Raw genomic sequence first — 11214 nt, forward strand, 5'->3', positions numbered from 1 at the left:
AGAAGTTCCCCCTCATGTTACCCCTAAACTTCAGTCCCTTAACTCACTCGAGCTAATTTGTACTGAAGCCAATTAACCTACAAACCTGCACGTCTTTGGAGTGGGGGAGAAAATCCAGGGCACCCCTGAGAAAACCCACGGGGTGAACGTACAAACGTGCAAACTCCACACAGACAGCACCGGTAGTCAGGATCGAACCCAGGTCTCTGGTGTGGGTCTCTACATGCCGCACGCAAACAATTGTGAATATAGTTCAACAGTAGAATTCGACCACAAACCATGTTAGGATGATATCAGCTGGTACATATGGTGTTGCTACTTCTCACACCTCTGTTTTTTCACCTCTGTTATTATGCGTACCAAACAAAAATGTTTCCTGATTGACTCGTGATGTTGCAGTTACTTTGCCAGTTTTTATTGTCTCCAGTTCGAGCTGTATTAAGGGCACACCTACTGTACACAGGCTGTTGTTTGGTTAGTCAGATAACATTTGCATGCAATCATGTCTTCTGGGAACTTTCAATTTGACTCGGACTGGAACAGCAAGTGTTTCAGGTCTCGCTGAATGTAAAAGAGCTCGAGTTGATGGAACTAAAATATAGGAGGCTAAATCGGATTCCTTACCTTGACAGACAAAAAGTGCTGGAGTAACTCAGCGGGTCAGGCAGCATCTGCGGAGAAAAAGGATGGGTGACGTTTCGGTTCGGAACCCGTTCTTCAGACTGAAAGTAGAGGCGAGGGAATTAGAGGAAAGAAAAGGCCGGAACAAATGAACAGTGGCAACAGATGACCAAGGAAAGGTGGAGCCCACAATGGTCCATTGTTGGCTGGGGAAGAGGCGATAACGGGGAACTAGTAGGTCGATGAGTGTGGGGGAAGAGGAGAAGAGAGGGAACGCAGGGGTTACTTTAAATTAGAGAGATCGATGTTCACACTGCTGGGTTGTAAGCTGCTCAAGCAAAATATAAGGTGCTGTTTCTCCACTTTGTGTGTGGCCTCACTCTGACAGTGGAGGAGGCCCAGGACAGAAAGGTCACTATGTTCAACTATGCTGAATACTCCACATGCACACTCAAATGGCATTGTCAGACACCATAGAGTCATAGAGTGATACAGCGTGGAAACAGGCCCTTCGGCCCAACCTGCCCACACCGGCCAACATGTCCCAGCTACACTAGTCCCCACCTGCCCGCATTTGGTCTATATACCTCCAAACCTGTCCTATCCGTGTACCTGTCTAACTGTTTCTTAAACGTTGGGATAGTGCCTTCCTCATCTACCTCCTCTGGCAGCTTGCTCCATACACCCACCACCCTTTGTGTGAAAAAGGTCAGTATGGGGATGGGAGGGGGAGTTTAAATGTTTGGCAAGCAGGAGATCACATAGGCCACGGCAGACTGAGCGTAGCACAAAGTGCTGGAGTAACTCAGCTGGTCAGTCAGCATCTGCACAAAGTGTAGTTCCAATCTTCGGTATAAACCAGTTCCTTTCTCTACAGATTCCTTACCCTGCTGTGCACTGCACGTGTGAGACCATCATAAAGGATGGACTCTCTCTGCAATATCCTTTAAGATGGAACACATGCAGGTTGGAAGTTATTGAGTTTCTTCTGGTTTGCAACAAACTAACAAATGATTTTTTAATATCCCAGATTCACACCAATGGTTCATACAGGGGCAATCACTGGCTAGTGTCACACACGATGATGGCCATCGGCATACATGGATCTACCACAAAGCCCCTTTGACCCCACAAGTAAAAGGAAGATAGATAAGGACTTTACCAACTTGGCAACAAAATGGCCATTCTATAAAACAGTGGTTCCCAACCGTTTTTAGCTCATGGCCCCCTTGGGATCTTTTAATTTTTCTGTGGCCCCCCCTGACATTATTAGCGGGGAAAAAGTACTTCAATATTATAATACCTTCCATAAAAATATCAGTGTCTATTAATTGCACATATATTCTCTTTTATTCTATTCCACAAACATCAAAAATATTTTGTGGGTTCAATAAAACAACCATTTATAATCATACATTAAAAATATATTTAATCTACATAGATTTAAATGTATTAGAACTGAAATTTAAGAGGCAACAGGGTGGTAGTTCTGTGGCCCCCTTCATTGAGCTGGTGGCCCCCTAAATCCCACATTCTTTCTGTGGCCCCCCTGAAATTTGCCATAGCCCCTTTGGGGCCATATGGCCCTAGGTTGGGAATCACTGCTATAAAAGATGCAGAGTGGCTATAGTGGAAAATGAACCAAATCAAACCAGTCTGAAGAAGGGTCATGATCCAAAACGTCACCCATCCTTTTTCTCCAGTGCTGCTGTTTGACCTGCTGAGTTACTCCAACATTTTTTAACTATCTTTGATACAAACCAGCCTGTGCAGCTGTAGTAGTCTGGCGAGCTGATCTCTACTGCACAGAGACCTGGCGACAACTCTCATACATCTCCTCCTACTTATCCTTGGACCACGATCCCACAGATGAGCACCAGGCCTTAAATCACACACCATTTCTGATTGTATCACTTCCGGCTGTCTGCCTTCCACAGCCTCCAACCTTATCATTCCCCAGCCCCTCATAGCCTGGTTTAATCCTCTCCCCAAAATCCATAAACACAACTGCCTGGCAGACCCATGGTTTGTGCCTGCTCCTGTCCCACTGAAATTATTTCCACATACCTCAACTCCATCCTATCCCCCCTGGTCCAATCTCTCCCGACCTATATCCAAGATACCTCACATGCCCCTCGTCCCTTTAATGACTTCCGCTTTCTGAGCCCCCACTCCCTCATCTTTACGATGGACATTCAGTCACTCTACATCCCCCACCAAGAAGACCTTAAAGTCCTCCGTTTCTTCCTCGTCCGCAGAACCATCCAATTTCCCTCTACTAACACTCTACTCTGCCTAGCGGTGCTCGTCCTCATGCTCAACAACTTCTCCTTTGATTCCTCCACTTCCTCCAAGTCGAAGGCTACAGGCACCCGCATGGACCCCAGCTATGCCTGCCTCTTTGTAGGGTACGTCGCACAATCCCTGTTACAGGCATGCACTGGCCCTATCCCCGAACTCCATCTCCGCTACATTGACGACTGCATTGGTGCTGCCTCCTGCACCCATGCAGAACTCACTGACTTCATCAACTTCACGTCTAATTTCCATCCTGCACTCAAATTCACGGACCATCTCTGACATCTCCCTAATGTTTCTTGATCTCACCGTCTCCATCACAGAAAATAGACTCTTGACTGACATCTATTACAAACCTCCTGACTCCCACAACTATCTCCACTACACTTCTTCCCACCCTGCTTCCTGCAAAGGCTCTATCCCCTACTCCCAATTCCTCCATCTACGCCACATCTGCGCCCAAGATTAGGTGTTCCATACCAGGACATCCGACATGTCCTCATTCTTTAGGGAACTGGGGGTTCCATAGAAACATAGAAACATGGAAAATAGGTGCAGGAGTAGGTCATTCGGCCCTTCGAGCCTGCACCACCATTCAATATGATCATGGCTGATCATCCAACTCAGTATCCTGTACCTTCTTTCTCTCCATACCCCCTGATCCCTTTTAACCACAAGGGCCACATCTAACTCCCTCTTAGATATAGCCAATGAACTGGCCTCAACTACATTCTGTGGCAGAGAATTCCAGTGATTCACCACTCTCTGTGTAAAAAATGTTTTTCTCATCTCAGTCCTAAAAGATTTCCCCTTTATCCTTAAACTGTGACCCCTTCCCCAACATTGGGAACAATCTTCCTGCATCTAGCCTGTCCAACCCCTTAAGAATTTTGTACGTTTCTATAAGATCCCCCCTCAATCTTCTAAATTCTAGCGAGTACAAGCTGAGTCTATCCAGTCTTTCTTCATATGAAAGTCCTGACATCCCAGAAATCAGTCTGGTGAACCTTCTCTGCACTCCCTCTATGGCAAGAATGTCCTTCCTCAGATTAGGAGACCAAAACTGTACGCAATACTCCAGGTGTGGTCTCACCAAGACCCTGTACAACTGCAGTAGAACCTCCCTGCTCCTATACTCAAATCCTTTTGCTATGAATGCTAACATACCATTCGCTTTCTTCACTGCCTGCTGCACCAGCATGCCTACTTTTAATGACTGGTGTACCATGACACCCAGGTCTCGTTGCATCTCCCCTTTTCCTAATCGGCCACCATTCTCCTGTACCATCGTACATGAGGCCCTCACTAGGGTCTCCTCAATATCCCGCAGCTCCTCCCTTGCTCCCCCTCCCCTTAATCGCAACAGGGACAGAGTCCCGCTCGTTCTACCCTTTCATCCCATCAGCCGTCGCATACAGCATATCATCCTCCAATAGCATCCCACCACTAGCCACATCGTCTCATCTCCACCTCTTTCCGCTTTCTGCAGAGACTATTCCCTCCGCAACTCCCCAGTTAACTCGTCCCTTTGATACTCCGGGGGCGCTGTTCTGGCAGCAGCCATGTCAGCAGTGTGTCCGTTTTTTCAATTTTTTTAATTTTTTAGCATGTTTTAAAGTGTGTAATTAATGTTTTCTTGTGTGTTTTATGTGGGGGTGGTGTGGGGGGGTAAGGGGGGAACCGCTTCGGTCGCCTCCTCCATGGAGAGGTGACTTTTTCCAGGTCGCCTCCCCCGTGGCCTAACATCAAGGATCGGCGCGGCCTTTCCCGGAGACGCGCCCGGGGCTTCAGCGGCGGGCGCAGCGTGGACTCTCGATGTGGAGCGGGTGAGCCGTCGCTGAGGCTCGCTGGAGGGGAGCACTCCGTTTCGCTGGCCCGGGGCAGCCTGCAGCCTGAAGTCGCAGCCTGAAGCCGCAGAGCTCCAGCTGGTGCGGCGTCTACAGCCCGGGATCCCTCGTGGGGGACCTGGGGGAAGAAGAAGCCATCACTGCCGGCCCGCGGCCAACTTCTACCGCGGGGCCGGCATGGACTTACCATCACCCCTGGAGGGGAGCTTCGACCGCCGGCCCTGCGGTCTGCGGTGCTTCTGGCTGCGGCGGGGACTTTAAATCTTAACCGCCGGCCTGCGGCCTACAACAATCTAAAGCCGCAGTCTCCGGTGAGGAAGAGCCGATCCTGGACTGACTCTGGACTCTGGTCCTGTCCACGGGGGGGAAATGGAGGAGGACTGGCCAAATTTTTGTGCCTTCCACCACAGTGATGAATGCTGTGGTGGATGTTTGTGTTACATTTTGTGTGTTCTTTATTATTGTATCGCTGCTGACAACCCAATCCTTGCCGGGTCACTGCTCGTGCGGTCGACCGGTCGGTGCAGAGAGTAGCTTTGAATGTTTGTCTCTTCGTTGATTGTGTCCCTTTCTTTTTTTTTAAAAAGCAACTGTAATGCGCCTTTTAAATTGCCCCTCGGGGATGAATAAAGTGCTTGATTGATTGATTGATTGATTGATTGATTGATAGCCACATCGTCTCATCTCCACCCCTTTCCGCTTTCTGCAGAGACCATTCCCTCCGCAACTCCCCAGTTAACTCGTCCCTTCCAACCCAAACCCAGGTACTTTCCCCTGCAACCACAGGAGAATTGGCCCTATACCTCCTCCCTCGACTCCGTCCAACAGTCTTGTCCCCAACAGTCTTTTCAGGTGAGGCAGAGGTTCACTTGCACCACATCTACTGAATCCACTTTTCCAGGTGTGTACTCCGAGACCAAACGCAGACTCGGCGATCGTTTCGCTGATCACCTTTGCTCAGTCTGCCTTAACCAACCTGATATCCCGGTTGCCAAACACTTTAACTCCTCCTCCCATTCTCACACTGACCTTTCTGTCCTGGGCCTCCTCCATTGTCAGAGTGAGGCCCAGGACAAATTGGAGGGACAGCATCTTATATTTGGCTTGGGTGGCTTACACCCCAGTAGTATGAACATTGATTTCTCTAACTTCATGTAGCCCTTGCTTTCCCTCTCTCTCCATCCCTTCCCCGTCCCATTTTTTCCTCTGATTGCGTTGTTGTCACCTTCCCCTAGCTAACAGTGGTCTATTCTACATATTCTACATCTCTTTTGATTCCTTACACTTCCTTATCTCTGTGTTTCCCTCTCCCCTGATGCTCAGTCTGAAGAAGGGTCTCGACCCAAAACATCACCTATTCCTTCTCTCCAGAGATGCTGCCTGTCCCACTGAGTTACTCCAGCATTCTGTGCCTATCTTCGGTGTAAACCAGCATCTGCAGTTCCTTCCTACACAAATCAAACTAGTGTGAATCTGGGATATTTTAAAAAAAAATGAGTGCAGTTTGTTGTTAGCCAGAAGGGAGTCATTAACTTCCAACCAGAACCAGAACAAACTTCACTTCCAACCAGAACATCCTTCCTTAAAGTACATTGCACAATATGTTGAACAGGTCTAATTTTCTAAATGGTCTATTTGGTTCCCACAGCTCCCTCACCTGCTGTTCAGGAATGTGATTTCATCACACTGCTGGCGTCTACATATTGTTATAGAGTCATTGAGTCATAGTAAACAGGCCCTTTGGCCCAACATGTCCCTGCTGCACTAGTCCCACCTGCCCGTGTTTGGTCCATATCTCCCCAAACCTGTCCTATCCATGAACCTGTCTAACTGTTTCTTAAATGTTGGGATAGTCCCAGCCTCAACTACTTCCTCTGGTAGCCTGTTCCATACACCCACCACCCTCTGTGTGAAAAAGTTACCCCTCAGATTCCTATTAAATCTTTTCCCCTTCATCTTGAACCAATGTCCTTTGGTCCATTGTTGCGACTGGACATGTGAGACACATTGAAGGCAATTTTCATTTCTGGTTACCCCAAATAGATAGCCAACTGGCTGAGAAATATATTCCAATGCAGCTGCAAGTAAGAATTTCATTGTTCCATTTGTTGGTACCAGTGACAATTCAACACTCTTGACTCTTGACTAAGAAGACAACTTGCCTGCTCAGACTCTAATGCCACACAGGATAATTAATACACAGTTCAGTTTAGTTTAGTTTAGATTACTGTCACGTGTACCGAGGTACAGTGAAAATCTTTGTTGTATGTTAACCAGCCAGTGGAAAGACAAAACATGATTACAATTGAGCCAATTACTGTGTATAGATAAATGATTGGGAAATAACGTTTATTGGAAGGTATAGCCAATAAAGTCCGATCAAAGATAGTCTGAGATTCACCAATGAGGTAGATAGTAGTTCAGCATGGCTCTCTGGTTGTGGTAGGATGATTCAGTTGCCTGATAAGAGCTGGGAAGAAACTGTCCCTGAATCTGGAGGTGTGCGTTTTCACACTTCTATTCTTTTGGCCTGATGAGAGAGGGGTGAAGAGGGAGTGGCCAGGGTGCGACTCATCCTAGATTATGCTGTGGCCTTGCCGAGATAGCGTGAGGTATAAATTGTGTCAATGGAAGGGAGGTTGGTTTGTGTGATGGTCCACAATTTGCTGCAGTTTTTTGTGGTCTTGGATGGAGCTGTGCCTGATGCCCCACACAACGCCCCTGGCGTGGACAATAAAGCAGTCAGCTCCACAGCAATGGAAGAATTAACAGCACAGTCTGACAGGACCAGGAAAGATGAAGAAACCAGACTCATCAAATGCCCTGAAAATCAATTCATCAATTCTTTCCAAAGATCAAATGGATGCAATCTTCCATTTGAGATTCCATTATTTCACCAGCTCTACACCATAGGGAACCATGAGGTAATGTTATAAGCTGTCATTTGTACTTAGTTACTGAATCATTGTGATATGCAGTCGGCTGTCTCTGATGCTATTAGCTGTTCTTGAGTCATTAAGAAGGCAAAATAGTGCATCTGAATTAATATAGCTCTTAGGGCTAATGGAATCAAGGGATATCGGGGGGAAAGCAGGAACGGGGTATTGATTTTGGATGATCAGCCATGATTATATTGAGTGGTGGTGCTGCCTCGAAGGGCCGAAAGGCCTACTCATGCACCTATTTTTTATGTTTCAATGTTTCTATGTTTCTAATGTTGCACAGCAAAAGAATGATCAAGTTAACTGAAAATAGACACAGAATGCTGGAGTAACTCAGCGGATCAGTCAGCTTCTCTGGAGAGAAGGAATAGGTGATGTTTTGGGTCGAGATCCTTCTACAGACAGATCAAGTTAACTGATTTGGTATTGCTAGCTAGAGTTCCTTAATTTTACTTCGGAGTCACGTGAGTGATTCCGTGAAGAACCCGCTCAGCACGCATGCGCGACATTACGCCAGCAGTGCAACAAGCAGCTGCAGCGGGAGTCAGGCGCTCCCGCTGCAATTTAAAAGACGGACCGTCAGGTAAGTGAACTGAGGTCGGCTTTACTTACCAAAGAAGAGCCGGCTGATTTCTCTTTCAGAAATGTCTACACCAAAGACAAGACTCTCAAAGAAATCTGTCCCCCGTTCGACTCCACCAGAGGAGCGTTCCATCGGGGGGGGCAGCAACAGGTGGTAGGAATGCTAACCGAGCGCTCCGCTACCCCCGACACCGAGCCGAGCCCAGCTCCGCTAGCGCCTGAGCAGCGGGCTGGAGGCAAAGCTACCAGGAAGAGCGTCCGGCCGGTGGTTTCCGACACGTCGGACGGGGACGTCTCTCCACCCAGGCGGGGGAGAGACAGCCGCCTGAGCCGCTTGGAGCGGCTCTTGGAGCAGGTGCTCCAGCGAGGTGCACCCCAGGAGGGGCGCTCTCGCAGAGGGAGGTCAGGCACTCCCTCCACAGTGCCTTGTGCACTGTCCATTGCTTCCTCCTTTCCAGAGGATAGCTTTGGTGACCAGGACTGGGCTGGTCAAGAAGAGGGGACAATGGCTGAAGATCTCGGGAGTATGCAAGGGGTGCAGGAACAGGAAGAGCTGCTTGGTGTAGTGGACCACTACGTGGCAACCCCACGTGCAGGAAGACCGTTGAAAGCAAAACTAGCGGCCAGCATCAACCACCTCTCCAACAGGGCTCTACAGGAGCAGGTGGTCAATGATGCTTTGGAAACTTATACAGCACCGGAGAACTGTGAGTCCCTCAAAGTGCCAGCTGTAAACAGCCAAATCTGGGGGCACGTTGGGACAAACATCCGACACCACGAGCTAAAACTGCAGCGGATCCTCAGGCTCCTGACGTCGGCCATCACTGCGTTTGCTCGTTCCGTGGACAACACTGAGATGACCACCACTCAACAGGACACTCTCGCACTGTTGTGTAATACGCAATTTGTGTTTAACAACCTGCGTAAAGACATCATAAAACCTGCCATCAATCCTAAATTTGCGGGGCTGTGCAAAACCCCAGCCTCTGAGCCAGACAAACTGCTCTTTGGCAAAGACCTACCTAAGCGAATGAAGGATATGGCCGAGGCCTCAAAAACTCACGGTCTCATGAAGGCATGACACGGGACGAGCAAACCTAGAGCACTAAACACCAAGTGGCAGCACCCCGTCGCGTCCACCAGTCGACGTCCATCATATAGGACTGGTGAAAGCTCGGGGTCCGCATTTTATCACCGTAAGTCTTTTTTAGACCAGGGCCCAGAGCGGACCCCATGGAAAATGCGCCACCCCCCAACGTCAACGCCACATCAGACAACACGCAAGCCTCGTGGGACCGGCGGGAACCAGAGGAAATACCCATAACCATGGAGGTAGGTGGGTCTGGTTCCTACCAGCATATAGAAAGAAGGGGCTTAATACTAACAGGGGGGAGATTACACCAGTTTAAAGCAGCATGGGAGTCTATCACGAGTGATCAGTATATACTCAATGGCATTAGTGGATACACAATACAATTCATAACAGGTAAATTGCCACCAGTTCAACATTTACCCCAAAGGGTATTTTCCCTCTCAGTGAAAGAGAAACGAGAGGGACAAGTTGAACTGATGAGACTAATTACAAAGGGTATCATTGAAAAAACAAAACATGAATCCTAGGAATTTGTATCGAATATATTCACTAAAACCAAAAAAGATGGTGGATGTCGCATCATCATTGACTTAACATCACTAAATGTGTTTGTTAAGTATATACATTTCAAAATGGAAACGTTTGTTACTGCCAAACAACTAATTTCCCAAGGATACTACATGGCAAGCATTGATCTTAAAGATGCCTACTATTCAGTACCTATTGACAAGGATCATCGCAGATACCTGAAGTTTATCTGGATGGGGCAATAATGGCAGTTTAAAGCGTTACCCAATGGTTTAACATCAGGCCCAAGATTATTCACCAAGATACTAAAACCAGCCTTGGCAATATTAAGAAGGCAAAAACATATTGTCATGGCATATCTTGATGATATCTTAATAGTAGGCAAAACCATGGAATTGACTATGTCAGCTGTATCAGCTACCAAACAGTTGTTCGAAACCTTGGGATTTGTCTTACATCCAGATAAATCTAAGTTGAAGTCATCCACAACTATGGACTACTTGGGCTTCACAATTAATTCAGTCCATATGTCTGTAACTTTGCCAAGAGACAAAACAGTTGCATTGGCACAATCATGCAACGATCTAATGGTCAACAAACGACCAACTATTCGACAAGTAGCAAGAGTAATTGGGAAAATGGTAGCAGCATTTCCGGCTACGAAATTCGGACCTTTGCACTATCAAAACTTACAAAGAGCAAAGGTACAGGCACTAAAACGACATGCAGGTCATTATGATCGTGTCATGAAGTTACCCACTGAAGCTATATCAGAACTACAGTGGTGGGCAGAAAACGTTTGGCATAGTTTCAGCCCTATTATCATCACTAACCCTACGCTAGTTATCCAAACAGATGCCAGTGCTCAAGGCTGGGGAGCAACTAACTCTATATTCAGCACAGGTGGTAGATGGACTAACCCAGAGATGTTGGGTGCCTTCTATGGTTTAAAAGCATCTGCATCAAATATGCATCACTTGCATGTTCGGTTACAAATAGATAATACTACGGTGGTGGCCTACATTAACCATATGGGTGGCATAAAATCGTTATCATGCGACAAGTTGGTTAACACAATTTGGCAATGGTGTGTCAAAAGACATATTTGGCTATCAGCAACCTTACCTAACATCGAATGGATGTTAAACCCCAAAATATTTGCAAAAATTGTCAAGCAATATAGCACGCCAGATATCGATTGATTCGCATCAAGGCTAAATCACCAGGTACCTATGTATGTCGCTTGGGAACCAGACCCTGAGGCAGCAGCGGTAGATGCGTTCGCGCTGGATTGGGGAAATTT

Source organism: Amblyraja radiata, chromosome 27 (assembly GCF_010909765.2).
Source record: "Amblyraja radiata isolate CabotCenter1 chromosome 27, sAmbRad1.1.pri, whole genome shotgun sequence".
Classification (NCBI taxonomy): domain Eukaryota; kingdom Metazoa; phylum Chordata; class Chondrichthyes; order Rajiformes; family Rajidae; genus Amblyraja; species Amblyraja radiata.